This window comes from Mus caroli, unplaced genomic scaffold, assembly GCF_978045245.1.
Source record: "Mus caroli unplaced genomic scaffold, Mus_caroli_1 scaffold_5, whole genome shotgun sequence".
Classification (NCBI taxonomy): domain Eukaryota; kingdom Metazoa; phylum Chordata; class Mammalia; order Rodentia; family Muridae; genus Mus; species Mus caroli.
Window position 1 is genome coordinate 95,589,438 of NW_028227260.1, and position 12,202 is coordinate 95,601,639.

At 53.4% G+C, this 12,202-nt stretch overlaps 1 pseudogene across 1 annotated transcript; it reads left to right on the plus strand.

The window, feature by feature from the left end:
- Positions 1-5,358: 5,358 nt before the first annotated feature.
- Positions 5,359-11,522, plus strand: LOC147004709 (putative PWWP domain-containing DNA repair factor 4 pseudogene; annotated as a pseudogene). The gene is made up of 4 exons (XR_015047100.1): positions 5,359-5,418; positions 5,603-5,691; positions 6,968-7,133; positions 9,117-11,522. The product of XR_015047100.1 is annotated as a putative PWWP domain-containing DNA repair factor 4 pseudogene (transcript).
- Positions 11,523-12,202: the final 680 nt, after the last annotated feature.

The window sequence follows — 12,202 nt, forward strand, 5'->3', positions numbered from 1 at the left end:
CACCTCCTAAAATCCCCCAAACCAAAACCTTTACCCTCCAGAGTGGGTGAGGACATTGCATGTTACTTCCGGGAGGGGCTACCTTGGGTCTTGAGATATCTCCTAGCTCAGCTGGGGAATTAATCCTCCTAAAATCCCCCAGCCCCCTGTCGCCAACCCATTTCCCTGGAGACTGCTCACAGTGCTCTGCCATCACGTAAGGAAGGGTTACCTCCCATGGGGGGCTATGATAGATACCTTGTCGCTCTGCTAAGGACATACCCCTCTTCCATCCCTCTCCGCCCCCCACACCCCTTTGACCCTCGAGAGAAGGCTGACACATTCCAAGTCAATTCCGGAAGGGGTTTCCCTTCACTGCTGTGATACCTTGTCACTCAGATATGTAATTACACCTCCTACAATCCACCCCACCCTCCTCCCCTCCTCCCCTCCACCCGTCCTAACCATCCTACCCTCCTACCCTTGGGCCTCTCCTGGCGATATCTGGCCGCTGGGCTAGGGAACTAAACCTCCGAAGTTCCCACAAAGCCTACTCACCCTCGCGGGTTGGCACGGTCATTGGACATCACTTCCGGAAGGGTTTACCTTGGGTCTCGCGATACTTTGTTCCTCAGCCAGGGAATTGCACACCGCCCCCCAGTCCCACAGAACCCCTCTTACTCTCGAGGGTGGGCCGGGCCAAGCCATGCAGGGGAGGGGGGATGATGCTTCCGGAAGGGCTTTACCTTAAGTCTCGAGATGCCTTGTCGCCCACCTAGGGAATTGTAACCCCCCCCACAGTCCCACCGAACCCCTCTTACCCTCGAGGGAGGCCACAGCCAGTGCAAAGTCACTTCCAGAAGTGCTGTGTCAGGATGGAAAATGTGTGCACATGCTTGAGACTCGCCTACTTGGTTCCAGGCAGAGGCCCGCCCAGCAATCATGCATGTGTGACTTGGAGTTACAGGTATGTCCACAAAAAAATCCGCTGTCTTAAGGTTTTCAAGGGACCCGAAGAACCCACACTGTTTTCAATAGCCCAACTGTAGACACGCTGACCCAGAGAACTTGTGCAGTACCCAAAGACCCCAGAGAGACCCATGCAGAAGGTCCCAAGTCTTTCCCCGTGCAGCCCTGCTGCCGGGTTCACTCAGTCACTGTGACCCTCAGAGGACATTGTTAGACAGTCCTCCGGGGGTCTGGGCCCCTCGCTGGGGAAATCCGGCACCAGACATTACCTCGCGGAGGCTATCCTGGGTCCTAATATCTGCTCACTCACCTAGAAGACACACACCTCGCCACGGTTGTCCAGAGCCCTGCTTCCCCTGGAGGGTGGTCACAGCTGGTTGGCCCTCATTTTCAGAGAGTATTCACCCTCTGCAGACAAGCATGGGCACATGCGGGCTCCTGTCCAGTCCTTGTCCTTGGTTAGGCATGTTGGAGTTCAAGAAGCAGCACACAAACCATGTGAACCACTGACCTCAGTTCAGTAAGAATAGTTTACGGAAAGCACACCACAGTGCTGGTCAGACCAGGGACATAACTCAGGATTGTCTGAACTATGACAACGGATATGTTTTTCTGTCAGCTCATAAAGGAAAAGAAAGCACACAAAACCCACAATGAGTTCATATGCAGGTGCAGGAAGTGCCGCCTGGTGGTCAGCTCTGACTCAAGATTTTTCACATACCAGTTCATATCGACCTTTGATTTGATGGGGCCTACGTAAAGCTTTGTGGAATTTCTTAAGATTAGCGGATCTCATCCAGAACATCCAGAACAAATCTGGCTATGTGGCCAGCCTGTCCTTGCTCTGAGCCGAGTTGCTTCTCCGTGTCAATGACTGGCAGGCATGTTAAAGCCACAGTATGAAATAGCTGGCAGGCATGGGGCAAAAGGGCTACAGCCATTCTGGGCATGGGGGAATCAGACCATAACAGGCCCACCGGCAACCGCGCATGCGTGCGTGGACAGGAAACGGTGCCCTTGAGGCCTGGGAGGACCTGAAACACACATATACCTACCTGAGTAGGCCCAACTGTGGAAGTGTGGACCTGGATGAATGTCTCCTGTGCCCAAGGACTTCAGACAGGGCCATGTGGCAGATCCCTAGTCCTTATGCAAGCACACGGGCTGTCCTGCCCACCCTTCTCAGTCCCTGCTTCCTTGTATCAAAGCTTTCCCACACCACCCTTCCCCGAATCCTCCACTCCTCCACTCCACCGTGGAATTCAGGCTCTGGAACTTGACCTCAGTCAGCACTCTCCTGGCTCTCCATATGTTATCACTTCACCTACAGGGACACATGTAGCTCACCACAATCTCTAAGACCCTCTTTCTCCTCCAGGGTGGTCCCAAGTACTCCTCACTTCCTCTTTCCCTGTGGAAAACCATGTCTGCCCTGCGTGAACCTGGCCAATGTGCACCTCTGCCATAGCTGGCATGCCCTGTAATCTCGCATGACTGACTTGGAGCTTTCAGTTGTGCATGCATAAACCGGAACTCACGTAGGAAGAGCCTAATGTGTCAGGAACACCTCCGCTCCCTGTTTCCAGTCACCCTTAAAGTCTGACTTCATGGAATAGTGTTCTGAGCCCCCAAGCTTCGTGTGTGCGCATCACATGATGTGATGATGAAGCATGGTCAATATGGGTCCGCAGCCCTTGGGTGAGGACCGGGACAGTAGGACCATGAAGTGTTCCTGCAAGACAGCAGGAAGCATGGACCTGTGCAGAATCGCGAGAGTACACAAAGGGTACCGAAAGGGTCATGTGGAAGGTTCCTTGTCCCTGCAGGGGCAGACATGCTGTCCTACATGCACACAGTCCTTAGAGTCCCTAGCACCTTGACAAAGCTTTCCAAGGGTGGCCCTCTGGGCTTTGTCCACTCCAGTGTGGGCTTGAGGCCCGTGGCGTCACCTCATTGGCCCTAATAACTAGTTGCTCACCTTTACAGACATCCTTTGCAACAATCACACAACACCCTCCTTTTCCAGGGTTAGTCCTCACACGCAGAAAGTAAGGGATGCTAGCCTCTCCAGAGAGGCAGAAAGGTACTTCCGGCCTTTCCTAGGCGACTTCCCAGTTTGTGCATGCACAACTGAAAGCTCCACTTCAGGCGTGAGACTGGATGAACTGACTCCCACCAAACAATCACACGACTGTAACTTGAGACTTGAAGATGATGTGCATGCTGGACTGGTGTCTGTGGCTGTGCCTGCACACTGGGCCACAGTAAGCCCCTCCTGTCTAAGTGTCATTTGTGGCTGCTTCTCCAGAGGACCCGGTTGGCCAGTGACGACTGCAAAAGTACACAAGGGGCAGGAACAGGAGGCCCCTCGTCCCATGCCCACGGTACAGACTCCTGACCAGCCTCTTTAGGACTGCAGTACTCACGGCCCCCCTTTCTGATCGCCTTCCAGAGCTTTGTGTTATCTACAGTACAAGGGAGACTCCTGGCTATCACATTATTGTTCAGCTCTGGCTCTGACACTTCACGGTCCTTCTGTCTTCCACCAAGGCCTGTGGATCTATGTCGACCACGCTTCACCGCCGCATCATCTGTGCATGCACATCTGTGTGTGGGGGCTCAGAATGCACGTTCCATGACGTCAGACCTTAGGGGATGCAGGAAACATACAAGGACAGCAGTTAAATCCAGCCAGCTGCCACTTGACTATTTAGGAAGGGAATTAAGAATAACTGTGAAGGCCCTGTTGCTGTGAGAATTTTCAATGTTTTATCTACTGTGGGGAGGACCTTTGTGTTCAACAAAATGGGAAATGCTGCATCAGCCCATCACAGGGTCACGCCACCTCTAGGTAAGTGCCGCTTCCTCATATAGAGGCATCCAAGTGAATATTGGCATGGCAAAGCTCAAGACAGAAGAAATCACAGTGGGAAAGTCCCGATTTAACCCAGCACGAGGAAGACATGGGCCAAACACTCTACATCCACACAGCAGGATATTATCCAAGCCCTCAGAAGGAAATGCATTGTCTCTTTATGGACATGAGAAGCATTTTCAGTGAAATCGCTTCAACAAAAGTCACTTTGTGTAAGGATCCATGTATGAGCCATGAGCAGAGTAGAAGAACCCCGAAGAACTGTGTGTCCAAACAGGTGTCATCTAATCTGGTGAGAAAACATCTCACTGGATGAGGGCATGGCTGCCTAGAGTGGCAGGCATGCCTTGGGACAGCTTAGTGGAACACAGTTTCCTCTATGCCTGTGGATGAGGGTGGGGGTATGCATGTATTACCCTCTCCTCCCCCTCCCTCTCCCTCTCCTTCTCTCTCCCTCTCCCCTCTCCCTCTCCCTCCCTCTCTCCCTCCTCTCCCCCCTCTCCTCCCTCCCCCTCTCCACCCCTCCCCCTGTCCCCCTCCCTCTAGCTCTCCCTCTCCTCTCCCTCTCCCTCTCCTACTCCCACTCCCTCTCCCCCTCTCCCTCTCCCTCTCCATCTTTCCCTCTCCCTCTCTGTCTCTCCCTCTCTGTCTCTCCCACTCCCTCTCCCTCTCTGTCCACTCCCTCTCTCTCTCCCCCCTCCCCCCTCCCCCTTCCCCTCCCCTCCCCTCCCTCCCCCCTCTCTCTGTGTATGTGTGTGTATGCACGTGGGTGGTGGTGGTACTGATTTGAATGAAATATCTTCTGCAGCCTGGGGCATTTGAATTCTTGCTTCCTAGTAGATGGTGCCATTTTGGGATTGCTTGGGAGGTGTGGCACTGCTAGAGAAAATGTGCCACTGTGGAGTGGGGGGGCAGCAGGCTTTGAGGTTTCCAAAGCCTCCTGCCATTTGAGGCTGGCTTTCTCCCCTTCCTCGATGAGATGCAGGGTAGGGTTGTTTTGTTTGTTTGGTTGGTTTGTTGCTGCTGCCACGTGCACTCCTCCTGTACTGCTTTCTATCCTGTGCAGGTCCATGGTCCTCCATGTTTTCTGCCCCAAGTGACCTGGAAAGCTTATTTGCATGAGGAGAAACAAACAATGTGCATGCCTTTAGAATTCTGGCAGGAGAAAAGGTGGCCTTCTCAGACATAGGCCCTGGTCTTATTATTTTAGAAGGCAGGATGGAACCTGTGATCGCTTTTCTTGCCTTGTCTCAGACCCTCTGTGGTCAAGTCAAAGGCCTGGCACCCTGGAATGGCAGTGTCATCTTTTGTACTGTGTGCACCCTTACTTACTTACTTTCATGTGTGCAGCTGCAGGGGCTGGTGGGAGAACCAGGTGACAGGAATGTAAGTGAACAGTCAGCCTCCTGGGTGGGTGGATTAGTACTTCCTGATTTCCTCAGAGAACTGGCTACTAGGAGAGAATGTTTTCTGATGACACTGTGGTTGCCATGACAACGGGGACAAGCCATTCTTTCCTGGTTACAGATACATTTGCGAAGGACACTCACAGGCTGGAGAGGTGGAATGACTAGACAGACACGCAAGGCATGTAGGTAGGTGCCAGCAGCCAACCTGTATGTGTGTGAGAGCTGAGTCTGTGAGCTGTCTCTTTGTCCTCAGGTGACACTTCTTTGCTGCTAGCTTTATCTTTTCAGGCCCTGAGAGCATAGTTCGCCATTGTAAATGGACACCTCCTCTCTGTTTGGCAATGATCGTCACATGTGCTCTTCTTGACAGGATGACCCTGTTTGTGTGACAGCACCTTACCCTGGATAGTTGCTGCTCTTGTTGTCTGAGAGAGAAGCTGGGAGGCATTACAGGAGGAGGTAAACGGGGCTGGGGGTAGGTTGCGGGTGGGGGGAAACCTGCACTTCCCTTGGAGAATGGTTGAAGCCCAGTGGTGAAAATACTCTCTTGGCCCGGAGGCCTGCCTGACACAAGAAGTAAAAAATGCCTCCCAAAGACAGCTGTCTCTAAACTGACCACTACTCTCAGTTAGACAGAAGGAGATAAAGATCAGTGTGGCATGAACCCCCAAGAAAGGGGCAGAGTCTGTTTCTTCGGCAGGTAATTAGTTTGCGTCTGTGTCTGACTGAGTCTTTATCTTGCTCACCTCACACAGTTGGGTGGAGCATCAGCTGGGTTTTACACAGTGTGTGGCAGGAGCTGCTCTCTGAACCACCAGCACATCTGGATCACCCTGTGTAACTCTGCCCACCCCGCCCCCTGTGTGAGAGCAATAGGCCTTGTACTCTTCTTGCACCCTCTCATCAGACTGTCCCCCCGCCTGTCTGTCTTACTGCAGGGAGGGAAGCCATTGTTCCCATCTGGAGAAAATGTGAAAAGAACCCGCACAGAGGGAATGTGTGCAAGTTCTTGATAGAAGGCCTTTGGTCCCAGGGCCAAAGTGTGGGTTGAGACAGAGATTTCAGGATTCCACCCCCCCTCCAAACTTCTCTGTGTGCACCTGGGGAAGATAGTGTGCCCTTTTCACCAGAAAGGCAACTCTCACAGAAATTTCAGAGAACTTTTGAAAGTAGTGCACCGGAGGCGGCACCTGGAAACGGTGGAGGCAGGTGGCGATACTGCTAACGTGTAACCAGGATGTAGGAAGCATAAGGACTTTTATGTACCCAGGAGCAGTAGGCATGCACAGATGGAATACACGCTGGGGAGAGCGTGGCCTGATAGGAGTGCAGACACATTTCTTTATGACTGAGTTACAGATGCTGCACGGATGCCCTGGTTTGTGGACTTGAACACATACTTGGTATTCCCAGGTATGCTTCCTAACTGAAATTAGAAGTATGTGGGGCTGAGAATGCCCCACTTGAGGGAAGCAAAAGCATGTGCAAGCCTGAGAAGGGTAGAAGGCGTCCTGTACACTATAGGGGTGCCTCGGTCATCCGTGGTTTCCAAGGGTACCCTGTGAGGGGTGGGTGGACACTCATATGCTCCAGGCATGGTGCCTGGATGGTGGAGAGGCATGGTTGGACTTGATGGGGGTTCATTTAGCCTTGCTGGAAAGCATGCACAAGGAAGGTCCAGCAGAAGGCAGCCTAAAAGTAACCGAAGCGTTCATGTTTTCCTCCGTGTCCTCAGGAGATATCTGTGTGACAAGGCCCAGGACTCCAAGGGGGCTGGATCAGAGGAAAACAACCCCAGGAGATGACAGAGCCTCCTAGGATGAAGCACCACTGTCGTCTGTGATCCCTAAGTTGAACTCCATACCTCCACAGTACACATGTGCTATTGCATCATCCAGAAGGTGTGCCCTGAGACATTCCCAGACTGCTTTATGTAGGAAGCCACTTTAGGCATCATGAACTCGGATTTGCAGTCAGTAAGACATGGGTGGGAATACAACAGAAGGGACACTGCACGTTTGTGGAGTGAATTGGGAGCTAGAGTGTACCAGCAGGTGTTTGTGGATACAGAGGGAGGGGAGGGAAGGACCGAGGGGATCACGAGAATATCATCTGTCCTCCCCGCCCCCATATTTCTGTATGGTTGGAAATTCCTACAGATAAGGTATGGAGTCCCGTGATGAGCTCCGTTGGCCCATGCTCACAGAAGGGACACGGGGTAACAGGAGTTCACAAGAAGAGCAGCGTCCTTAGGAAGCTGTTTCAGGAGGCCAGAGTCCACCAGTGCTCTGCCTCACTGTGCTTGCTGGGGCCCAGGTAATGACCTGGATCGCTTGCTGCCTGGCATAAACAGCAGTGAGCAGCGGTGAGCAGCGGTGGCATGTGAGCCCATCCTGATCCTTCCTCTGTGTTGTAGTCCGTATCTATCAGCAAGCACAGTGGGCCTCTTTTGAGGATCAGACAGATCAGGAATTTGTTTCACACAGGCATGCACGACATACAGACTGCTGATAGGAAACTGACTGGTTCAAGGCAGAGGCAGTCAGTAACACAGTAGCCAACCTGCCCTTCACACCCCCATACAAACCAGACACAACACACACACATACACAAAACACACACATCACACATACACAAACACATAAAACACAACACACAAAACACAACACACCAAACAGACACACACAAAAACACAAACCAAACAGACACATCACACACACACACACTCACACAAAAACACACACACACACAGAGAGAGAGAGAGAGAGAGAGAGAGAGAGAGAGAGAGAGAGAGAGAGAGATGGGCCAAGGAGAAGAACGTAATGAGATTCCACTGAGATGGCTGGGGAGGAGGAACTCTGTTGAGTGGCAGAGTATGGGGGAACATGAACAGTAGAGCTATGTTACAGATGAGTGTGGACACCACTGGACTTAGGGATTGGCAAGGTACCATCCAAGCCATAAATTTCCTATGTGTTTAAGACCGTGTGGATTAAGATTAGGTCACAGAGATCGTGTGCAAGAGAGTTCTGTGGTCTGGGGTCTCTTGTTAGAACAGTGCCCATTACAGGCAGATAGGAATGTGCAGGGTCTCCTGCAGACTTGAGGTTGCAGACTTGAGGTTGCAGCATGCGAGTGCACAATTCCAACAGAGGCACTGGCTTACTCTGTTGAGCTCCACCTGATACTGCTGAGTCTGCCAATTAGTAAGCATTTCTCCACAATGAAGTGCTTTCTCTTTGGGGCTCTCCCCAGGTGTGCCCTGCGAACACTTGATCCCACAGTGAGGTCCAGGCTGGAGTTGGGAACAAGAGCTCTGAACCAAAAGATTGGCGCCACAGGGGTGGGGGTGGGGGTGGGGGTTGGGGACTGGGACAGGAGGAGGCCAGCAGCTATGACAGCAGCCACCCTTACTTGCAAATCACCATGAACATTTCCTCAGCCCCATTGCTCTTTAACCTGCTAACACACTGACCTGGAAGGCAAGTTCACTAGCTGTCCAAGGGCTCCTGGTGTCAGCAGCACAGGGCTACCTCCCTAGAAAAGAAAACAGTGAGGCTGGTTCCCCCACCCCGAGGGAATCCCAGTGAGCCCCAAGACACTGACTGGGTGGGCAAGAAAACACACAAGCCTTGTAAAGACGCCCACCTTTCTGGGAGGATGTTGGCCACCCCAGCCTCAGGTCGAGGAACAAAATTGTTGTGACTGTCTCCCACAGATGCTCTGGAACCTTCCATACCTTCTCCCACATCCTCCCTTCTGTAGAACAGACTCTGTGAGCTCCCTTGATTTCTCATGCCTTGCCTCACTGAGGTGCTGCTTCCTTGTCCACTAAAGGCGATCTCCTTCCTAATGCAGCTCTGCTTCCCTCTCCCACCCTACAGGATAAGCGCGCACCACCCTGAGCGACTTCAGTCAGTTCAAACTTCTCTACCAGATTCTGGAGGGAGAGCAACGCCATAGGCAGGAGAGCAGAGCCAGAGAGGACCGGCTGGCAGTCACAACAGTTCCCAGAACAACCAAAGGAGTCACCCTGTCCTGATCAGCACAGCCCCAGAGTCCAGTCGCCATGGACTCTGCAGAGTATGTACTCTGTGGCTGGAAGGGCCAGCTGTGGCCTGCAAGGGTGTTGTCCAGACCCAGGACCTCAGCCAATAGTAAGAGGAGAGGGGCGCCCTTCCTGGAGGTCCAAATACTGCCTGTGGGTGAGAAGATGACAGTGAGGAGCTCTGAGGTGAGGCCCCTAGCCAAGTCTGAAATCATAAGCATCGCCTCCTTGGCAGGAAAGGAGTCACGGGGCAGGGGCTCGCCAGGGCAGACCAGGGCATACAGGAGAGCCCTCAAGGTGGCCCTGGATGTTCTGGGCGAGGGAAGCAGCTTGTTTCAAGGAGGAAGAGCAGGTGGCCGAAGAAGCAGCACCGTGGCTCCAAAGGTTCCAAAAGAGCAGGCCAGCTCCAGCAGCTCCAGCCTAGGTCAGCACCTGCGCCTCCAAGGGCGCAACCAGAAAGGCCAAGGGCTCTCCCAGAGGAGCCCTGGGAAGCGGGGCCGCCCGGGTCAGGGTCCTGTGATGATGGGCTCCCAGAATGTGCCTGCAGTGCGAGCAGGGGAAGCCCAGGCCCACACTGCTGTAGGCCTCCCGCGCTCTGAAATGCAAGGGGATGTATTAAGAGGCACCAGAGTGTGGCCAAGTTACTCGGAGACACCTTTGGGAATAGCTGGCGGTAATCCAGGGAAGAGAAAGCCAGGCACATCCAAGCTCAGGTCTTTGAGCGCCCCAGCCTCCAGGGAGGGTTCCCGGGCTAAAAATGAGCAGCAGGCTGCCTCTGGACCACCGAGGCACATCTCTATCTTACCCAAAGCTCTCAAACAACGAGTTCCGGGTGCTGGCCTAGAGATCCGGGCAACTGGAGCCCAAAGGAAGACCGCCCTCCTAGAGAACAAGGACCATCCTGGCCCGGGGACCCCGAAGCCAGACTCAAAGGGGGCATCGGCAGCCGGCACGCCTCCAGACCTGAGGCTACGCAGGTCACTCCGCATAGCTAGTCAAAAAAAGAAGTCCCATGTGCTGTGTTCACTGTGCGGCCTCCCAGAACGGGAATCCCAAGTGCACTCAAAGGTGACCAACACCAGGTTCAAGAGGAGAGGGGCCCGAGTTCAAAAAGATGCCAAAGCCACCAACGTGGCTTCTGCCCAGGAGCCCAGCACCATCGAGCGAGGAACGCTGGTCTGGTTCAAATTTCAGGACCTTCCTTTCTGGCCAGCGGTGGTCAAGAGTGTCAGCAAAAACGACAAGATGGCGAGGGTGCTGTTGATCGAGGGCAACATGCAGTTTGAGCGCAGGGGTATCCGAGTCCCTCTCCGCAAGTTGAAGCACCTGGACTGTGGGGAGAAAGTATCACTTGTGAGGAGAGCCAGCAGAATGTACGCCCAGGGCATCAACTGGTGCTTCTCAGTGATCAACCACTACAGAGAGGACTTCGCCTGTGGCTCCTTCCTGGGCTCCTTCATGGACTACTACACCACCCAAGCCAGTTACCCGATAAGGAGAGCCGTCCAGGAGGGCGACCTGCACATCGATTTCCCCAAGGTGAGCTATGCAGACTTGGAAGATTGGGAGGAGGAGACGGCCCTGGGTGGGAAGGGGCCCTACAAGAAACTCCTGCCTGACCGCATGAGGGCCGCTTGGGACAGAGCCAACCAGAAGCTCGTGGATTTCATCGTGAAGAGAAAGGGGGCGGACCAGCACCTGCTGGACATTGTGAAGGGCAGAAAACCGTCCAGGTGGCTGGACGATCTTTGGAAATCAAAGAGGGAAGTCTTCTGCATTGAGACCTACCTGGAGGACGAGGACCAGCTGCATCTCGTGTCCAGACATTTGCAAGACGTAGCCAAGGAAGCAGACGAGGCCCTGCTCTCCCTGGCAAGAGGAGACAAAGTGCGGTTTACCATGGAAGTTCTTTTTCCAGAAGCCATCATCTGCTCCATCGCTGCCCTGGATGAGCTCAGCTACAAGGAGGCAGAAGAGAAGTACCTGCGAGGCCCACCCGTGCACTACCGTGAGAAAGAGCTATTCGACAAGACCATCTTAAAGGCGGCCAGGAAGAGGTCAGCAGCCAGGATTCAGGCTGCCAGGGACCCTCCTGTGCCCACTCCGTAGAAGGGATCGACCTCCTTTCAGCTGTCACCCCTGAGGCTCCCAAGACAGGAGACAGGAAACGCCTCCAAACTGGAACATCTGGGAGACCGTGGGGGCACACAATGGCTGCTGTCAAAGCTCCTTACTAAGTGTTTCTTTATGCCCTCGAAATAAATATTCACGTTCGTGCTTGACAGTGTAGATGTCTAAGTCCGCTCTACTGATCCTGTAAGTTTCAGTCCAGGCCTGGCCTTTTGGCTCTCTTTAGCCTGTGCCCCAACACGCACAAGTCCCGTGGGGGTGCCTCTCTGGAAAGTCATTAGCCCTGTGTGGAGTGTTGGCGAGCTAAAGCACAGGCTGCTGCCTCTGCATGGACCCCATGCACCTAGACAGCACACCAGGTTCCTGATGACACTGGGTCTCTGGCACTGTCCCTCTCTCCAATCTTCTTTCTCTCTAGGGTGCTGCTATGGATGGGGCTGGGCTCCACTCTTTTCTCCATTACTTCCTCCTTCACTCAGTCATGCCGAGGGAGAGGAACAGATGTGTGTTTTGAGGCTATTGTGCTTTACAATCTCTCTCTCTCTCTCTCTCTCTCTCTCTCTCTCTCTCTCTCTCTCTCTCTCTCTCGTGTGTGTGTGTGTGTGTGTGTGTGTGTGTCTGTCTGTCTGTCTCTCTTCCCCCAACTCTGTGTGTGTTTGTGTGTCTCTCTCTCTGTTTCTCTTCTGTGTGTGTATCTGTCTGCCTGTCTCTCTCTCCCCCAACTGTGTGTGTGTGTGTGTGTCTGTCTCTCTGTCTCTCCGTGTCTCCCTCTCTCTTGTGTGTATGTGTATC